The 20,410-nt window shown below is 39.1% G+C and overlaps 1 protein-coding gene across 6 annotated transcripts in view; it reads left to right on the forward strand.

Moving 5' to 3' along the window:
- Positions 1-290: 290 nt before the first annotated feature.
- Positions 291-20,410, forward strand: part of Tbc1d5 (TBC1 domain family member 5) — a 424,656-nt gene continuing 404,536 nt past the window's right edge. For 4 of the 6 annotated variants that reach the window (XM_040729179.1, XM_040729181.1, XM_040729177.1 and 1 more), the window contains exon 1: positions 302-512. The gene's annotated coding sequence lies outside the window, so the exon portion shown is untranslated. Of the gene's footprint in view, positions 513-20,410 lie in introns of all 6 variants that reach the window. The other 2 variants (XM_040729178.1, XM_040729183.1) reach the window with 2 other exon arrangements.

Genomic DNA, 20,410 nt, shown 5'->3' on the forward strand with positions numbered 1-20,410 from the left:
CGGCAAAGGGCGGGCTCCCGTCTACACTCCGGCCGGGCACGGCGCGGACGCGGCCCGGGGCCCCACGCGCATGCGCGTCGACAGGGCCTGGGGCGCGTCGGGCCCCGGGAGGGAGCTGGGACCCCGTCGCCCCGTGCCCACCCCCAAGCACCTGCCCCGGCCCGCCCGCCCGCGCCGGTGCCCCGCCGGCTCGCCCAGGCCGGCCCCTGCGCGCCTGCGCGCCGGTCCCCGGAGCCGCGAGGTTACCAGAGGTGCAGCGCGGGGGGGGGGGGGCGGACGCCGTTACGGCGCGAGCGTGGTCACGTGCCTGCCGGTCACCGCCGCCACCTCCCGCCCTCTCCAGGTTGCACGCGAGTCCGGCAGACTGAGGGGGAGAGAGAGAGAGAGAGAGAGAGGTACAGAGAGGGAAGGAGAGAGAGAGAGAGAGAGAGAGGTACAGAGAGAGACAGAGAGAGAGAGGAGGGAGGAGGCTCAGGGAGTAGGCGCTGGGGAGCCCTGCTGCGTGCGCACAGGTAAACACACGACGGCGCCAGCGGCGGAAGAGCGCCTCGCCTCCCCGCCGCCCTCCCGGCCAGCCGCACACGGCTCCCTCCCCGGCCGCCCCTCAGCCTCGCCGGGCCCGGCCGTCCCGCCGCCTGGGGAGGCCTGAGGCGGCCGCGGCCGAACGCGCGCGGGCGCGCTGGGGAGGGAGGCGGGCGGGCGGGCTCCGGCGTCCGGGCGAGCGCGGCGGCCCCGCAGTCGGCTCGTCCCCGCTCCTCGGAGGCCCGGGAGCCGGGCCGGGTGGCTCAGCCAGCCCGACTTCCTCCTTGGCCGACTCCCCTGCTGCTTTCAGCCCGGGCCCGCACGTTTCCTTCGCAGGCCGGAAGTCAGGCTGCCCGAGCCCCCCACCCCCCGCGGCACGAGCCGCTGGTGAGCGGGGAAACCCTCTTCCTGCCGTCCCGGGTTGTGGCGCTGCTTAAGTTATTCACACCCGCCAGAAAGTTCAAGGCCTGTCAGGAACCCAGGAAAAGAAAAAAGTTGCCCTGCCCCCCTCGTTTTTTTCTGGAAATGTACTAATCTTCCAAAAAACATTCTGTGCAAACGCGACCTAGCGTTTGGGCAATACTACTTAATGGATAGTTTGAGTTCCAGTATTTTAAGTTGTTGACTAATGCAGCGTTCGAGAGTGTCAACAGTTTTCATTTGAAGTTTACGTTTTTATGCACCGCCCCCCTCACTTTCTGCAGCCTCATTTCTCAAGTGCATTGGACCGAATCCGGAAACTTCAGCGTGCAGGTTACATGTTAGACGGATTGGGCTGCCCTGTGCGGAAATGCTAGCGCTTTGGTCCGTGTAGCGCCTCAGAATATAATCAACGAAACCAGCTGTTGTTAGCACTATCCTGTAGCGCAGGATGCACCAAGTGTGGGCACAGCAGGAAAAGAAGCCTCTGAATACAGTGGCAGAGAAAGTCTCTCTTATGTTAATCTGTCGTCGGTTTTGTCCGATTCCAGGTCTTGCTGTCCATAACCCATATCTCCAAATTGGAGTGTAAAGGGATGCAGCAGTGTGATAGGGAGTACTGGTCAAGCCTACTCACTCGGGTGCTTGTTAAAATGTGACACTAATTTAGTAGATGTGATGTTGACACAACTTGATACTCATTTCTCGGGTGGTGCTGGACAAGAAAGAAAGACCCTGTTTGTAGCAAAGATGTAGATAACGTCTGGATGGGGAGGTGGCCTGGTATAGGAAGGTTCAGTGGCAGCGTGAAATAAAAAAGCTTGTAGTGGGCGTGGAGGCAGCCAGCCAGCTCTGGATGCCCGAGGAAAAGAGGACACGTTCCGTGTTCTGTGTGCTGTGTGGTTGGTGCCTGCATCGCGCTTTTGTTTGGGGGTGTTTTGCATTTTGCTCTAGCAGTTTGGTGTGCTTCTTGAAGAACTTGCTCAGCAGTTCGTTGAGTCTTAGTAAGACATAGGCTAGGAGTCTTGAGTCCAAATGTAGTGCTGAATGAAAAATTGTTAAAGGGCAGAGGCGCTGAGTCTGATGTCTTCCAAGTGTAGCCTCGGTTGGGTATCGTGGTCTGAGATCTGAAGCATAAGGGTGACCTAGCTGGATTCAGCTTTTCGTCTTCTCATGTAATTTTTATAATGTAAATGAAAGAGCTTAAAGTGTTCCATATAACTTCTTACGCTTACATTCATAAAAATGGTCGTACTATTATTTTTGTGGTACAATGAATTGAACATAGAGCCCGTGTGCAAGCTAAGTAGGTATGTTTAAAAAAACTTTATGAAAGTCTAATAGCAACTACTTCCAGTCCCATAATTTTTATAAACTTAATTTTAGTTATTTACCTTGCTTCTTTATATTCTAAACACATTACATATCTTAATTCACTTTGTCTTCACAACTAAGGACATAGAGACAGGAAGGTAAATCATATTCCTGATTTACATGGCTGATACTAGGCTGGGATTCTTATGAATCCTTGGAAATCTGAATTATGTTGTATAAGTATCTTAGTATTAGTATTAGTATTTAGAAAGTAAATTGATGAGTTTTTTTGTATTGCTGATTAGGAGATTTATTTTCATTTTCAAAGTAAAAATTGTCACTTTTTTATTTGCTCTGTTTCCTTCTAAAATGAAAAACGTCAGTGCAAACACTGGAAGGCCTCAATGCTGATGCTCCTTTCCGAGGAGGCGGAGTAAGATGTCCTTGGACCATCGCACTGTGCTTGCGTTTGTTTGCGTGCATTTGCTGTCCCTCAAGTTTCTTTTGCCACTGCTAGCTGTAAAATGTGTCATCTTTGCTTTGACTTGGGAAACACTGTAGCCCTTCATGCCCCACCTAAGTCTGCCCTGCTGACACCCCATACTTAGCTTTGGGATATTGATTACATTTCTTTGTATTTGTTTCCTTAATATTTAGGTTTAGAATTTAATCAAATTACTGAATTTCCATTGGGCTATTAAGGGCAATAAAAACCAACCATTGATCATTTACGTATTTGAACACGGAAAAGTAGGAAGACCAATACATGAATAAAGGATTATATTTTAAGTTTGATAGTATGTGTTTTATTCTCTCCCATCAACTCTCTTTGTGTCATTCTCTGTGTCAATCTGAATAGTGGTGCTTTTGTGTCTGTCTAGAGTAGCTCTTTCAATATGGGTAGATCACTAGAGTGATAGTGTTTTAAGTGCTGTGTGGACTGAAACTTGAGAAATTATTGTTGCTTGTACGATTAATTTTTCATGTATCTTCACTGTTTAGTGTAACTCTTTTGTAAAACAGTACTATTTTTTTGGGGGGGTAAAGTTGTATTCACATTCTGTAATTCTGACATACTTAGATCAAACAAAAATCTGTTAAAATTACACTTATAAAATAGACCTTTCTAATTAGTCATGACTGGTTATGTGGAATAATACTTACAAGTATTCCTAGGTTATTTTTATAACACCATAACTAAGAAACATCCTAAGAAAACACCCTAATTTTTGACATTCTAGCTAATATTGAGCTTTAATGGAAAAACAATATTTTCTACTCAATGGACTTTACAGTACTGGTGATACAGGAAAAATATGTGTAAAATTTGATTTGAAACCTTGTGATTCTTTGTGTTTTGACTAATAAGGGTTTATAAACAGTTTATTTAAGAAACTTTAAGAAGTCATTGCAGTACTTAATCATGGAAGAACGTCAAGACATCACATCTTTTATATATCCAGGCATGATGGTGGTTGCCTTTAACCCCAGCACTTAGGAGGTAGAGACAAACTAATCTCTATGTGATAAAAGGCTTCCTGGTCCACATAATGAGTTCCAGGCTAATCAGGGCTACATAGTAAAACCCTGTCTCACCAGGAAAAACAAACAAATAAAAAGCAGCATCTGAAGATGACAAAAAATTGTTGTAGATACTTTGTGATTATATGGAGAGAATCTGTAGTTTTCATGTTTTTAAGTCTGTATGGGTGAAATAACAGGAAGTTTTGTGATTAGTCATTGCAGAATTTCATAGTTTGTTGAGCCTTGAGCATGTGGCTTTGAGTTCATTATTCTGTTTCACTTCATTTGAGTATGAATCTAGAATAGCTTTATAAATATCAGCGAAGAGTTGCCTGAAATAGACATTGGAAATTATTTAGTTGGTTCAGCTTGTTTGGGATGAAAATGGTGTTGGGGTTGGTCTGGGTTGCCTACCATTTGAATAGTGAGAGTGATTGTAGTTCTTTTGTGGTGGGCGGGCTGATAAACTAACTCTTTTGATGTGCTAGACAAGGTTTTCCTTTCTTCCCTCCTTGTTTTCTGACTCTTTCACTGTGGAGAGGAAGAAGGGAAAGCACTCAAGTTCAGTCAGTATTTCCTTAGTGGGCTTAGAATTAGAGCAGCAGATTAGTCCTTGTGAAATCAGTTCAGGGCTGCTACTCTGCTTTCCTAAATAATTAGAAAATATCAAGTGGTATATGTACAGCAAATAAATGTGGTTACTGTGGAGTTTTTGTTTGAGTTATGCTATGTGCACATGGTTGTAAAAATACCATTTATTCCTTAAAGTGGGATTATTTTTTGTTTTTGTTTTTGTTTGAAAAGGAGTGGTATATAAAATATTAACGCCTGTGTAGCTGCTAGAAAGCAGATGTCAAAAATTTGATGAGGATCGTAGACAATTACTTAGCATTTCGACCTGTATTCATATACTAGCCAACTAGGAAGCGTGGTTGAGTACGAAGAGCCAGCAAGGCTCATCTATGAGCATATGGTGAATAACCCACAAGAGAAGAAGGTAGGATGATGGCTTGGAGATGTTGATCTCTTTTTTGAGTCTTCATCAGTAAGTATATATTAATTAGGGATCACTTAGGAACTTTACGTGATAGATCCTTATCATCTGTTTACTTATACAACCTGAACATAGACTCACTAAACCTGTGATTTAAACTATAATTATTTATGTTAATTATTTGAAAGCTTGATATTAGAGATTCTTGAAAGATTAACTAGGACTCAAGTTGTTTTTGTTAAAAATGTTTTATTTTTACTTTGATATTATCATGGGGACATCTTATTCTAGAGAAAAGAAGGGAGAATTGTTAATAGGATTAAAATCTAGACCCAGACACTACTTAATTGAAATTTTACTTCTGCTGTTTGTTAGAGACAGCTTGGAAAATATGTGTAACCTTTTCATAAAAGTACCTCTAAAGTTTTAAATGAGATAGGTGGTTTATATAAATGTCTGGAATTTATGCTCAGGAGACCCTTATTAATAGTGTTAGGTCCTGTTTCTTTGCATTTCTCATTCTTTCATTGTCTGTAATCTTAACTTGTTCTTTGATCTTTTTTATTATTTATTTTTAAATTTAAATTTAGATTTGAAACAAGGTTGCTTCACAAGACAGTTTCAGGTCCCTCTCCGTTTCCCTCCCTGTTCTTTAATCTTAATTTGTACATTTATGGGATTTAAAAATATTTGTAGAGATCAAGACCATGGATTCAGAGATTAAGAAATGCTATTTACTCAGAAATAAAATAATACATGTTCTTTCTGTTGTGGAACTGCCTGTTTCCTGAATATGATATGGACAGAGAGTGATATTTATTTGTTTGTTTGTTTTCCAAGACATGGTTTCTCCGTTAGTTCTGTCTGTTCTGGAATTTGTTCTGTAGTTCAGACTGGCCTTGAACTCAGAGATCAGCCTGCCTCTGCCTCCCAAGTGCTGGGATTAAAGGCAGAGAGTGAATTGTTTTATCAATATTGTCCTACTAGAATTATTTGTAATAATTACTGAAAAAAGAGTGGAGAAATCTTTTATGTAATAATCTGCTGTTAGTACATTGAACCATTTACAGATTATACTTGTATTCCATATGTTTAAGGTGAATCTTTTTTACTTTGTTATTTTATAATTTTAAGCAACTATGTTGAAGTATGTTTGGATAAACACATAGTTTTAAATGAATAGTTTAGTTCAATTTATATTTTAAAAGTACTGAGTTTAAAAAAAGTTCTGAGTTTTATGGATTTGAATGATAAGTCAGTGACAGGAGGTCCTTACCATTTTTTTCCCTCTGAACAGATGTCTTGGCCTGCAGTGACTCCAAATCCCATAATCTTTCCAATTTTCCCCTCTACTAAGTAAGTCTCAGAAAAGTGACATTTTTATTGTATGTGATTGATTTAATTCAGGCAAATATTGCAGCTGAGTAAAGACTTCATCCTAGTGAGAAATACTTTGCTATGAATAAAATGTTAGACTCTTTATTTTTATTTTTAAGAATTTAGGGACTGATTTTCTCTGTATCTGTGTTCAGAATAATGTTAGTGTGTAATAAACTGTCTTGACTTGAAAGTTTTTAATACTTTACTGTGCTGAAATATATTCAGTACATTCTTTCTGTTTGATGATTTATTTTTCAGAGACAGGATTTTACTCTGTAGCTTTGGTTTGCCTGGTATTAACTATGTTACCCAGGCTGGCCTCACACTCCCTTCTCAGCCCTCCAAGTGCTGATATTATAGGCTTGGGGCAACATGCCTAGTTGAGAATTCTTTTTTTTTTTCCTAGAAGGAGATTATTCAACAGAGGAAAGTTAATACAAGAACTAATTTCACTGGTAATGGAATTGGTCAGTAACCAAACAGTGGTCTATGAGCAGCTAAGATACTTGCTATAGAAAGAAATGTCCACACTCCATTAGGTTTGGAGTGGAGATGAGGACAGGTAATATTATCCAAATACAGAAGCCAGGGCTCTGGGCAGGAACAAAACATGTTGGGTGTTCTAGTTTCATTTCTGCTGCTGTGCTAAAACGTCAACTTTATATGGCTTAAATTTGTTCAGGAAGTCAAGGAGTAGTTACATCACACCCACATTCAAGAGCAGAAAGAAATGAATGCACTTTTCTCTGCCTGCTTTCTTATGTTGAAACTTAGCTACATTTATTTACTCTTATACAGTTCAGGGTCTAGTGGATGGGATGTGCCACCCTCAATGCACTAGGACTTTCTATGTCTGTTAACAAGACCATGCCCATAGGCATACCCACAGGCCTATCTGATGTGAAGAAGTCATCATTCAAACTATCTTCTTAGGTGATTGTAGTTTGCAGCAAGTTGACATTTAAATGGTTACATTATAGTAGGTTTGTATGGCAGCAGCTAGTGCATCAGAGGGCTGTATAGTCTGACTAGAGCTGGGAGTTGTGGAAGAGACAGTGCCCACCAGGGATGCCACAGGAAAAAAGGAGAGGTAATGGCTTATGGTTTCCAGTAGTGCTGCCATTCCACTGACCACACCTTTGCCCATGGTGAAAGTTGCTAGAGAAAAGCAGTTGCCTGTGGTCTTAGTGGCACAGATTGCTGAGTCTTTGGAATGGCTTTTGAGAGCTCAGCAATTCTGTTGCTGGTCCGTACTATTCATCAGTATATCTATATGTATGTGTAACACTAATTATTAATGAGAATTTAGGGTGCACCTGTGTTTTACAGATTTGAAATTGAAATATAATTACGTCTTTCCTCCCCCTTCCTTTATTCCCTCCAACCTTGCCTATGATCTTCCCCGTCCCTCTTTCTTCTCCCTTTCAAGTTCATGGCCTCTTTTTTTTTTTTTTTTGTTACTTGTTTGTGTGTGATTTTGATTTGTATTGGATAAAGCATTAGGGTCCTCATCCCAGGATGTGGTCTCTTTCAATGAAACTTCCATGGGCTGCAGAGTAGAATATGTATTCTCTGGTATTCTATAGATAAATGTTAGGTCTACTTAATGCATTTCTGAGGTTTCTCTGTGTATCTTTTGTTGAAAGAAGGTGGGATATTGAAACCACATAGTTTTATAGTTAGATGTTCATCTGTGTCTTAATTGCAGTAGAAAGATTTTTATAAAATTGGGTGCACCAGAGTTTGGTATATATATATGTTTAGTATTGTAATGTCTTTTTGGTTAATTTTTTTTGATTAGAATAATATGTTCTTATTTATCTTTTCTGATTTACCATCATTTTGCTATCATTTGTTTTTTGTGTTCTCAGTCATACTTTGGGTTCTGGTAATTAAAATTTCATTTGTGTTTTTCATATATATCTTCATATATATATTCTCTTGACTGCTTATTCCTCTCTTCAGCCCAAAGTATTACGTCTTGTGTTCTCTTTAGGCTTGTACTGCTGAATATGAATTCTTTTAGCCTCTTTGGATCATGGGCATTTTTTCTTTTTTTCCTTCAGCTATGTCAGATAGTTTAGCTGGGTACTGTAGTCAGGGTTGACTCCAGAGTCTTCTGACTATCAAAGTTTGCAACTGAGAAACTGGTGATTATTGTAGTGGGTTTTTTAAAATTACATTTGATTTTTGTATTTTTTTTTTGCAGCTTTAAAAACTTTTTCTTTGTTCTGTATATTTAGTATTTTAGTTACCCTGTGCTATGTGGAGTTTATTTTCTGGTCTTGTCTATTTGATATACAGTGTGAGCATTTTATATTTGTATGTGTATGTCTTATCTATAGAAATTTGCTTTTATAATCATGTTGAAGATCTGGTTTATGCCATTGATGTTGGGTTCTTCTCCCTCTTCTATGCTTATAATGTGAAGATTTAATCTTTTTATAGTTAAAGTTTTACAGTTCTTGCTTGTTCCTTTCCTGTGTTAATTTTTAAAATATATTCTTTACATACATGTTCTAAATCCTCTACTTTGTCTTCAAATTCTAATGTTGTGTTGATCCAGTCTACTTGTAAGACTTCCATTTTGGTTTTCTGAGTGGAATGTTGAGTGGTTTACTTTTATCATGAGTTCTCTTTAGTATTATTCTTTATAGAATTTGATTTTAAAATCCCGGATTGTCTTCATCACTTCATTCATTGTTATGTTTGTGTTTTCGTGGGTATTACTTAGGCATTATTTATTCTCTGTAAGATTCATTTTGTTTTTTATTCATTGTTTCTTTGTGTCATTTTCTAACTCTTTGATTAAGTTTATCAATGTACTTTTACATTTTGTGCCCTGGGTTCATCTAGGTAATTGTCACCGGAGACCATTTTTACAGGGTTTGTGAATTTTTGGAGTGGTGGTAGTCGGTGCTGTCTTGCTCTTTCATATTGTTTGTATGTTTCTGATGCGATCTGGACATATGGACACTTTTGTGTCTGATATGGACATGATCGAGTGGGATAGAACACAGGTTATATGGGTCAGGTAGGGCCTGAAAATTGGGTATGATGTAGATGGTATGAAGTCTAGTAGATACAGGGACCTGTGCTGGTGTGTGTTTGCCTCTTGATCTACACCTGGAGGTTGGGGTGGTATGGGTGCAGCTAACCAAACAATGCCTTGGCACTGGGTGTGGGAACCTGTCTATACTGGGAACTGAGGAGGCTGTATATGGAGGGAAGGATCTAGTGGCTTCACCAGGCTGGTCCTGGTACAAAATGTGTGGATCTGGACTGGGACTGGGGAAGCTAGTTCAGGTGGGTAGACTGCAGTTGGAGAGGAGTGTAGGTCTCCCATCTGGGGTCAGGGCAAGCAAGGGCTCTCCATGAAGGCACATGGGATTGCTGGTACAAGTTGGCGCTTCCTACCTTAATGGGCATATGTGGGAAGTGACACAGCAGGCGCTGTTGGTGTCAGTCTAGAGTAGAGGTGATGGGTGTAGTTGGAGGTACAACTCTGGTCTACTTTATAATTTAAACAGTGAAAAATAATGATCTAAAACCAGATATGAGTATTAGCACTTATGTTCAATTTCAGTTCAGATATTTAGTGACTGGCACTTACAGTTAGATCAACTATAAAAATGAAAATTGGCTCTTGGTTTTGTGGCATTCGCAGTTGTGGGAAGAGATAATTTTTTTAAAGAGGTAATTTTCATTTTTAAAGAGTGTGATAAGAGATGTGTCTGTGGTTTTGTCAGAATTCAAGGGAAGAAAGAGTAATCCAGTTTTGGAGTTTGTAAGCCTTCTTCAGTTGTACAGGAAACTCGAGCCATGCTTTGAAGGATAGTTCAAGTGTTGGCAAATAGGCGAAAGGACTTTGCTGGAGCAAGACAGCAAAGGCATGCAAGCCTAAACAAGTTTAAAGCTGGTATATCAAACTTGAATCAAGTCACTTGCTAGAGCATCTTGTTTGTAGTATGCAGAATGGGATTGGACAGCAAGGGTGAGTCCAGATTATTTCTGGTCTTAAGCTGACTGAGAGCTGTTTGAAATTGGTAGTGAAAGATGAGTTTAGCAGTGCTGAATTGCAGATAAGAAAACAGCTATGTAATAGCCCAGACAGTAGAAGAGTGATGGTCAGAAACTCTAAGTGGTTTCTTCTTTTTATGTCTTAAATTACTCATTTAATCTAAGTGCCTCCTAATACCAGGCTTTTCAGTCTGTGCCCTAATTTTTTTACTCCCTTCTCCTGTGTTATTTGGAAATTCAGAATTATTAAATAATGTGACTTTAAAGAACAGGGCAAATGCTATTTTGTTTTCAAGTTACACATGCCTTCTTAGTTAATTTGTATTCTTGAAAAATCACTATGATAGACCTATAAACAGGTAGAGTATTGCTTTTTTTAAAGCAGGAACAAGAAGCACCAATTGCGATTTAGTGTCCTTGGCAGAGTTTTGGAAGAGCTTGATATTTTTAGGAGCTAGGTAACTACATTACTGAAGTGTTACAGGATGCAGTAATTTCATGGGAGTTTGAGAAATTTTTCCTAATGTTGAAATTTAATGTAGAAATTTTCCTAATGTAGAAAATGTTGTAATGTAGCTTCCTATAATGAAGAGTGACAGATTTGCAGTATGACATTTAAGTTTAGTAAATATATCTTTTAAAATACAAAATCTTACACTTGAATGAGATCCATTTCACAAATTGGTTTTAATGTATATTTCTAATCTGATATGTGAGATAGGTATCATTTGGTCTATCTGATCTCTTCCCATTTTCTCTGTCTTTCATATATTCAAATCTAGATTATATTACATCAACCCTAGAGGAATTTAATAAGTTATTATTATTCTTTATTAGTTACTAAGATAGGTTTGGCCTGGGGCACTACCATTATCACCACTATTATAATTGTTAATGCTTTCTAATGGTAATTTAAAATGTTTTTATTTATTCTTTGGGAATAAATCATTTATTTTTGTTATATTTACACACCCTCAACTCCTCTCAGATCCTACCTCCCCACTTACCCAACTTCATGTTTTTTTCTCTTAAAAATAAAGATTAAAAAACCCAAAAAACAAAACCATGGAGTTCAGTTTCTATTGACCAGCTGCTCCTGAGCATAGGACCTCCCATGGAATGTGGTTACTCATTAAAGAAAACCAGCTTTCCCTCTTCCAGCAGCTGTCCATTGCCAATAGCTCTTTGGCTAGTTGTGGGACTTTATACCTCTTTCCCTTCCTCCATGCTGTTACTTTGTCTGACTTGCATTTGTACGGGTCTTGTGTTACCACAGTCTCTGTGAGTCCATGTATGCATCTGCCCTTAAAAAATTGCTATTGGGGTGTACGTGTGTGTGTGTGTGTGTGTGTGTGTGTGTGTGTGTGTGTGTGTCCCCACTTGTGCTCATGGGCACACATGCACCCTTGTGCACTCTTGGTACCCATGTGTCACAGAGTGCATGTGGGTGTTAGAAGACTGATTTGTAGAGTTGGTTCTCTCCTCTTTACATGGGTTCCAGGTATTGGACTCAGCTTGTCAGGCTTTCATGATTAGTGATTTACATCTTGCCTGCAGTCTAGTAGAATTTTTACAGAATCACAGATGGGAGAATTTTGATCCCCAAGTGTTTATAATCTAAAGGAGGTTGACAGTAAGTACTAAGTCACAAAACAAAAGGCCTTAAAAAGAAATATGAGATATAAACACTAAATTCGGACTTTAAAGAAATAAATTATATTTTATTATGCATGAGATATATATTTCCATCATTTTACTATTTTTAAAATGGGTAAACATCTTGCAGTCTGGTGGCATCTTGAATGTGAAGAAAGGTAAATATTTTGAGAATAACAAAAGCCTTTAGGTCTTAGAGGATGAGGTGTTTGACAGAATAGTAAAACGTTTTAAGACAAAGCTTCCAGACATGAACTCTGTGGTGTGCTAGAAGAATGATAAACCCTTTTGATGACTGACGGGATTCAAGAATGATATAAGAAGTGATAGTTGGAATTTATTTCATGAGGGACTGCCCAAGGACTTGGAAAAGGAGAAAGTATGGTGTACTTTAGAGGTTGAGTTTCTGGGATCTCTATTTGAAAACAAAAGGCTACACTGGAAGAGGAATTAAGGGAGGGAAACGTATGCTATTTTGAAGTAATTGTTCTTTTAACTGAAAGGAAAAGAAGTTAAAGCAGAGCTGCTAAAAATTGGTTATTTAATTTTAGGAGTGGAATGGATAGTTACAAGATGAGGAGGCCAGATTTATTAGCATGGTTGACCAGGACTACAGCACCTGTTAGCTGAGACCAGGTGTTCTGGAGTAATAAGGTAAATTTGAAATTTGAGCAATAGTTTTCTTTATGTCATACATACTGTAGAGGAGCAGAAATTCAGATGTAGAGGTCAAAAGAGTAGCAAGGTTGGTGCCAAAGATTTAGGGAGGCATATGAAGATTAATAGATTCATAAGAAAAAGAATATTATAAAGCTGAGTAATGTATCTTTTTAACAGTTTGAAATATTCTTCACATAAACAAATATCTGTTCAACTGAAAAGTATATAATGCAGTGGCTTCCAGATGTCCTTGGCTTTGTGTAACTGTTACTATAGTTTTAAAATAATTTTACCATTCCTATAAGCATTGTAGCACCTTTTTGTGTTTATGCAAAAAGGTCATTAGAATTTGATGTAATTTCATCGAATCTGTACATCACTTTGGATGATACTAACATCTCAATAACTCCTCTTAATGTTGACACAAAAACACTAATCTCAAAGGGGAATAAGTTGTTATTATGGAGCCAAATATGAGTGACTATGGCTGGGGAACACAGATTTAAGTTATCTTAAGTTCCATGTTCCAATATGGCAACATGTGAAGAAATTTTTATAGTAACAGAACAAAGAAAAGTTGTAATTAAGGTACTTCCAAAATTTGATGATGATGGGAATATGAAGTAGGTAGGTTAAAGCAAAGCGGAGAAATCTGCTGTGAGCATCAAATGCTATCTGAAAACTCTTATTAGCCTTTTGGATAGTGGAAGTTAGTGGGTTCTTAAGTTAATACTTTCCAAAAGGATTTTACCTGTTACCAATGAGGATGTTAGATCAGACACTGAGGACAAGTAATGGCTTAAATAGGCTTACAGTCACCCACAATAAACTGGAAATAGAGGTACATGCCTTTAATCCCAACACCTGGGAGGCAAAGGCAAGTGGATCTTTGAGAGTTTGATGCCAGCCTGTTTTACATAAAAAGTTTCAGGACAGTCAGCACTACATAAATTGTAATTAGGCTATTAGGCTATGAACCTACAGCATTTCAACCTCTCTCTCCACAGTTATTGCAGTTGTAATTAGTTAATAAGCCATGTAGAGGGTTCAGTGTAAAGGCAATTTTGTGAACACCACCTGTAACATGGAATGTCTTTCTGCTTATGTAGGTCTTTCATTTCTTTAAACAAGAGTGTAATTTTTCAGTGTTAGTTTTGTACCTTGTTTAGACTTATTTCTAGGTATGTTATTCTTTAGATTCTGTTGTAAGTAGAATAGCTGACTTGATTTCTATTTTGGTTATTTATTCCAGATGGGATCACAGGTAATTTTTCTGTGTTTATATCATATTCTGTAGCTTTGCTGAAATCTTTGGCTGTAGTTCATTTATTATGGATTTTTTTGTTTTTCTATGTATAGGTTCATTTAATCAATAAATAGTTTTACTTCTTTCCATTTCAATTTAGATGATATTTATTCGTGTATGTGTGTATGTGGTTGGATTATAGTATCTTGTTCAACAATAGTGGTAAATGTTGACGAATATTACTTTAACCATGTTACATTTGTTTATGCTGTGGAATATTACTCTGTGTAGAGGTGTGTTACATTTGTTTATACTGCATTCGTTGTTTAAAGATTTAAACGTGTTGCTTTGCCACCTAAGGTACCTGATTGGTCTAATAAAAAGCTGAACAGCCAATAGCTGGGCAGTAGTGGGATAGGCGGGGCTGGTGGGCAGAGAGACTAAGTAGGAGGAGGAATCTAGGCTCAAGAGTAGAGAGAGAAGACAAGAGAGAAAAGGAGGGAGACACCCAAGGCCAGCTAGGCAGGTGGCCTCCAGCCAGCCAGACATGAATTAGGACATACAGAATGAAAGAAAACTAAAAAATTCTTGAGGCTGAACGTAGTTTAATAGCCAGTGGAAAAAGCCTAAACTAAAGCTGAGCATTCATAATTAATAGTAAGTCTCCATGTCATGATTTGGGATCTAATTGGTGGCCCCAAAGAAAGCCTGCTACAGGTAAAAATGGGCACCTTAGTCTTTTTTTCTGATGTTTGTAGGAAAGCTACTAGTTGTAGTTGAAAAATGTCCTTTATCATGGTTTCCTTTGCTAGTTTCCTGAATGTTTTTCCCCTTTTTTAAAAATTTAAATTAGAAGCTTTTTTTACATGTCAATCCTAGTTCCCTCCCCTCCCCTCCTCCCCTGCTCCCCCCCCCACCAGCCCCTATTCCATCCCCTTTCTGCTTTCTAGGGAGCATGAGGCCTAGGCCTAGGCCCTAGCCCATGTATCTAGGCTGAGAGAGTACCCCTCTATGTGGAATGGGCTTCCAAAGTCCATTCCTATACTAGGGTTAAATACTGATCCACTGTCAGAGGCCCCGTAGATTGCCTTGGCCTCTTAACTGACACCCACGATCAGGGGGTCTGGGTTAATCCTGTGCTGGTTTCCCAGCTGTCAGTCTGGGGTCCATGAGCTCCCCCTTGTTCAGGTCAGCTGTTTCTGTGGTTTCTCCAGCATGGTATTGACCCCTTTGCTCATCACTCCTCCCTCTCTGCAGCTGGATTCCAGAGTTCAGTTCAGTGTTTAGCTGTAGGTGTCAGCTACTGGATGAAGGCTCTAGGATGGCATATAAGGTAGTCATCAATCTCATTATCGGGGAAGGGCATTTAAGGTAGCCTCTCCACTATTGCTTAGATTGTTAGTTGGGGTCATCCTTGTAGATCTCTGGACATTTCCTTAGTTCTAGATTTCTCTTAAAACCTATAATGGCTCTATTATGGTATCTCTTTTCTTTCTCTCCTCTATTCTTCCCCATACTTAGTCTTTCTGGTCCCTCATGTCCTCCTCTCCCCTCCTCCTCTCCCTTTCTCTTTCTCCTAACTCCCTTTTCCCTCCCCCCATGTTTCCAATTTGCTCAGGAGATCTTGTCTCTTTCCCCTTCTCCAGGGGACAATGTATGTCTCTCTTAGGGTCCTCCTTGTTTCCTAGCTTCTCTGGAGGTGTGGATTGTAGGCTGGTTATCCTTTGCTCTATGTCTAAAATCCATATATGAGTGAGTGTATACCATGTTTGTCTTTTTGTGACTGGGTTACCTTCTGAGTGGTTGTTTTTAACACTCCCTTTATTCTATATTTGGGTATTGCCAGATGCATTATTTTCATCAGTTGATAATGTTATATTTGTTATTTCTTCTAGTAACATGTGTTATATTGGTATTATGTTGAATATCTTTGTGTTCTTTTTGATAAATCCCCCTTGGTCATGGTATATAATCCTTTTAGTATGTTGTCAGTTAGACCTTTGTTGAAGGTTTTTGAGACAGGTCACATGAGGCCCAGGTAAGCCTGGAATTTATGTAGCTGAGGATGATCTTAAATTCTCATCTTTCTGCCTCTGCTTCCAGTGCTGGGATTATAAGTGTATGCTGGGAAGCCTGATTTATATAGTGTTTGTGATCAAACACAGGGCTTTGCCCTGACTAGGCAGGTACTACAATCATCTGGGCCACATCCCTAGCCTCAACGCTGGCTTTATAGAGTGAGTTATTGAAGTGTTTTCCTCCTTTTAAATTTTGGGGGAAAATTAGAAAGAAATTAGTCTGGATTCTGTGGACATTTAGTAGAAATCACCAGAGAAGTCACCTGTTTTGGATTTTATTTTCTTGGACATTTAAAATACGGATTCAATTTGGTTGTACCAAGTTTACTGAATTTTTTTTCCATATGAGTTAATTTAGGTAAAATTTGTGTGTTTCTAAGGATTAGTCGACTCCTATTTGTTGTCTAGCTTGTTGCCAATTTCTCTCTTACAATCTATCTTAGTTTTGTAAGTTTGGTAGTCATGCTCTCATTTCCACTGGTGATTCCACTGTTGCCCCACCTTGCCCTTATAAACCAGTGTTTCTCTGTGTAGCTTAGAATCTCTCCTGGCACTCACTCTGTAGACCAGCCCGGTCTTAAACTCCCAGAGATCCACCTGCCTCTGCCTCCAACGTGCTGGGATTAAAGGCAGGTGCTACCACTGCCTGGCAAGGATTGCCAATTTTATTCTACTGTTTGAAAAACCAGCTTTGGATTTTGTTGATTCTTTCTGTTGATCTTCTTTAATTTCTTAATTTTCATCATTTCTTTCCTCTGATACCTTTGGGATGAACTTAAACTAGCTCTTCTTTTAGTCTTTAAAGCTAAGTTACTGAATTGAAACTTATTTATTGCAAGTCAACAATGTCTTAACTGTATACTATACTATGACTCCAGTAAGCTGTATTCTCATTTCTGTTTATCTCTAATTTCTAATTTCCTTTGTGATTTCTTCTTTGACCAACTGGATGACTTGTTCCATTTCCACACATTTGTCTAATTTCTAATTTTCCTTCTGTTATTGAAGATAGCTTATTTCCTTGTAGCCCGAACAGATGCTATGTATGAGTTCAGTCTTTATAAGTTATTGAGACATAATTTGTAGTAAACATATGGTCTTTCTTAGAATAGTCTTTCTTGGAGAATTTTCTATGCATGCCTGAGGTGAGTGTATAGTTTTGTGTTTTATTTCGTGTTCTCTCTCATGTCTTTCACTCTGCATTCACATTTGTACATATATAGCTGAGTTCTTGTTGAATTAAATTATTGTTTGTTTTCTTACTGATCTTCTTTCTAGATGTTCTGCCTAGTATTGAAAATATGGAATATTGAGGTCACCATTTTATTGTAGAATTTTGTTTTATGTAATTGTTAATGTTATTAATTATATGTGTGTATTTTGATGCTGATTATTGGTATATTTCCTAATCTAATCTTGAACTTAAGTGATCTTTCCACCTTAGCCTTCCAGTTAGCTAGGACTATAGGCATGTATCACTGTTTAGATTAATTATGATACTGTAATCTGCATACTTATGCTATTTTGTTACATCTTTTTCTTTTTTAATTTCTTCTGTATCTTTTATCTTTGACAAGTTTTGTAGTGAATTATTTTGATATTAATTTCCTATTTGTAATTTTAAAATTTCTTTATGGTTAATATGAACATTACTATTATCATATTAAATTTATAGCAGTCTGTTGAAACTGATGCAAATATAAGTGCTATTTATAGTGAACAAATTTGTATTCCATTCTTCTCCTTTTTACTTTGCTGTTGTCATAAAGTATATCTTTTTAAAAATTAGTTGATAATTTTCTGATGGCTTGCATAAGAATGGCCTCAGTAGACACATAACCTGAATACTTAGGGAGTTGATTAACAGGCGTGGCCTTGTTGGAGGAAGTGTGTCACTGGAAGTGGGCTTTGGAGTTTCAGAAGCTCAAGCCAGGCTCAGTGATCACTCTCTTTTCCCGCTGCCTGCAGATCCAGATGTAGAACTCTGAGCTCCTTCTCCAGCATCATGTCTGCCTGCATGCCACCATGCTTTCTGCCATGATGATAATAGACTAAACTTCTGAAATGTAATCCAGTCTCAATTAAATGCTTTCCTTTATAAGAGTGACTGTGGTCATGGTGTCTCTTCACAGAAATTGAACATAACCAAGTTAAGATTTATATAGCATAATTTGATCGTACTCAACCCCTGAAGCTCTTTCCACATTGATTCCTTCCTTCCCTATCCACCCACCTTTGTGTCCTTTTCCAAATAAATAAAGAAAGGAAAAGAAAAGAAAAGAAAAAAAAAGCCTTTCAGGACTAATTTGTGCAGCCCAAAATAGTTTAGGGTATGTGAAATTTTACTGGAATCTGGTTACTTATCAAGGGCTAAATTCTTAGAGAAACCCAATTCCTCCTTTCACAGTAGGTAACACTTACTAATTGCTTCATAGCTTAGGGTGTAATTGTATGTGACCTCTTCTCTCCATGCTGGTCTAGCTTGGGCAGGCACAAGGTTTCTGCATGCTGTCATGCTCACTGTGAGTTCATATGTGCAGCTATTCTGATGTATTTAGATGTTGCCTTGTAGTCATCCACCTCCTCTGACTCTTACGTTGTTTTCTTTTCTTCTTCCAAATTTATTCTTGAACTTTGGGAAGGGGCCAATGTAGTTAATAGATTTTCATTATGTAGTTCGTCATTCTTTGTACCTGGGCTAGTTGTGAGCCTTTATAAATTGCCATCTACTGCAAGTAGAAGTTTCTCAGATGAGAGTTGAGAGATGCATGATCTGTAGGTCATTAGGCTTAATACTGTGTCACTTATCAGAGTTAATACTAGTAGGTCCTCCCCTAGAGTCTATGACTTGTTCTTGATCCAGTAAGATGCTAGTTAGAGTCGTGGAGCAGGACTCAAGTTCAATCAGAAATTGAACAGTTACTTCCAGGATGTTCATGCCACTCTTGTACCAGTGAAAGTGTCTTGCTAGGCCAGCCATTACTATAGAGTTTACAGCTGGGATTACTCCCCACTCCCAGTAGTTTGCATAGTATTTTATAGCACTATGAAAGCCAGTCAGTAGGGATGAACCTTCCAGGTCTGTATCAGCTTGACTTCATCATATTTTATGACTCAAGCATATGGAGTCAGTCTTTAGTAGTAGTGTCTTATTGTCAACTTCTGGAGGGTAGCCAAGAACAGTGGCAATAGCCTGTAATATTGGAAGGTCCTAGACATGTAATTGTCCCATAGTTTCAAAAGTAGTAACCTATTCCAGGCATTATGCCTTTTTTTTTTTTAAAGTTGGCTAGTCTCTGGTGTCTAGTAAGGGTGTTGTTACTGTGTAATAGGGTAAGAACATTTTGGCTCCTTTTCCTTCTGTGTGTATGACTGTGAGTGTGAGGGGTTGGGCAGACAGACAGAACTTAGGAAACTTCACTGGTAGGTTTCCATATGTCCTTTTCAAGCGGTGTTGTTATGTCTCCCTGTACTCTTTCCTCTGCTCTATCCTCTGCTCCCCAACCATAGCTTAAGCATTCCTATTCCATTAGTCTCTTTTAACTCTTTATATTAGTGCTCTTTACTTGAACTATATAGAACATTTCTTCCCATGGCCTCCTGTAGCACGAATTCTCTTTGGTTTTAATAATAAAAACTCAGAGTCAGCTATCAGGGGGTGAAAGCTGAAGGATCAGAAGAGCAGAGTGACCAGCCATTAGAGAGAGTTCTTACCTCTTCCTATGCTCAGACCAAAGGGGATGGTCCTGTCCTCACACTGCATCCTCAGACTACATTCATGTTAGTTGACTAGTATTCCATTGTGTAGATATAGCACATTTTTATTATCAAGTCATCAGTTGATGGACATTTAATATATTTCCATTTCTTGGCTGTTGTGAGTAGAACGGTGAGGAACATGGTTGAGAATAGAAAACAGAGTTTTTTGTGTATATGTCTGTCTTTGTGTTCTATTGCTACAGTTAGACACCATGAACATGGCAACACGTATTAAAAAAACAACATTGAACTGGTGCTTGCTTTCAGTTTCAGAGGTTTAGTCCATTATTGTTATGGTGGGGAGTATGGTGGCACACAGGTAGATGTGGTGCTGGATGAGCAGAGAGTTTTACATCTGATTCTGCAGGCAGAGGGAAGAGAGAGACAGGGCCAGGCATTTGAAACCCCAAAGCACACCCCCACTTCCTCCATCAAGGTCACACCTATTCTAACAAGGCCATACCTCCTAATCCCTGTCAAGTCTCACCACACCCTAATGACAAAACATTCAACTATATGAGCCTGTGGGGGCCATTCTTATTCAAGTCACCAGATTCTACTCCTTGACCACCATAGGCTTGTGACCATATGATAATGCAAAAATGCATTCAGTCCAACTTTAAAAGTTCCCATAGTCTGTCACGATCTTAACACTGTTTAAAAGTCCAAAGTTTAAATTTCTTTGGAGAGTCATGGCAATCTCTTAACTGTAATCTCAATCAATGACATAGGATATATATTACCATTCCAAAGGGAAGAAACTGGACTAAAGCGCAAATTCCAGACTCTGCATCTCCATGTCTTATGTCAAAGTATTCTTCAGATCACCAACTCCTT

This window comes from Mesocricetus auratus, unplaced genomic scaffold (genome assembly GCF_017639785.1).
Source record: "Mesocricetus auratus isolate SY011 unplaced genomic scaffold, BCM_Maur_2.0 Super-Scaffold_100021, whole genome shotgun sequence".
Classification (NCBI taxonomy): domain Eukaryota; kingdom Metazoa; phylum Chordata; class Mammalia; order Rodentia; family Cricetidae; genus Mesocricetus; species Mesocricetus auratus.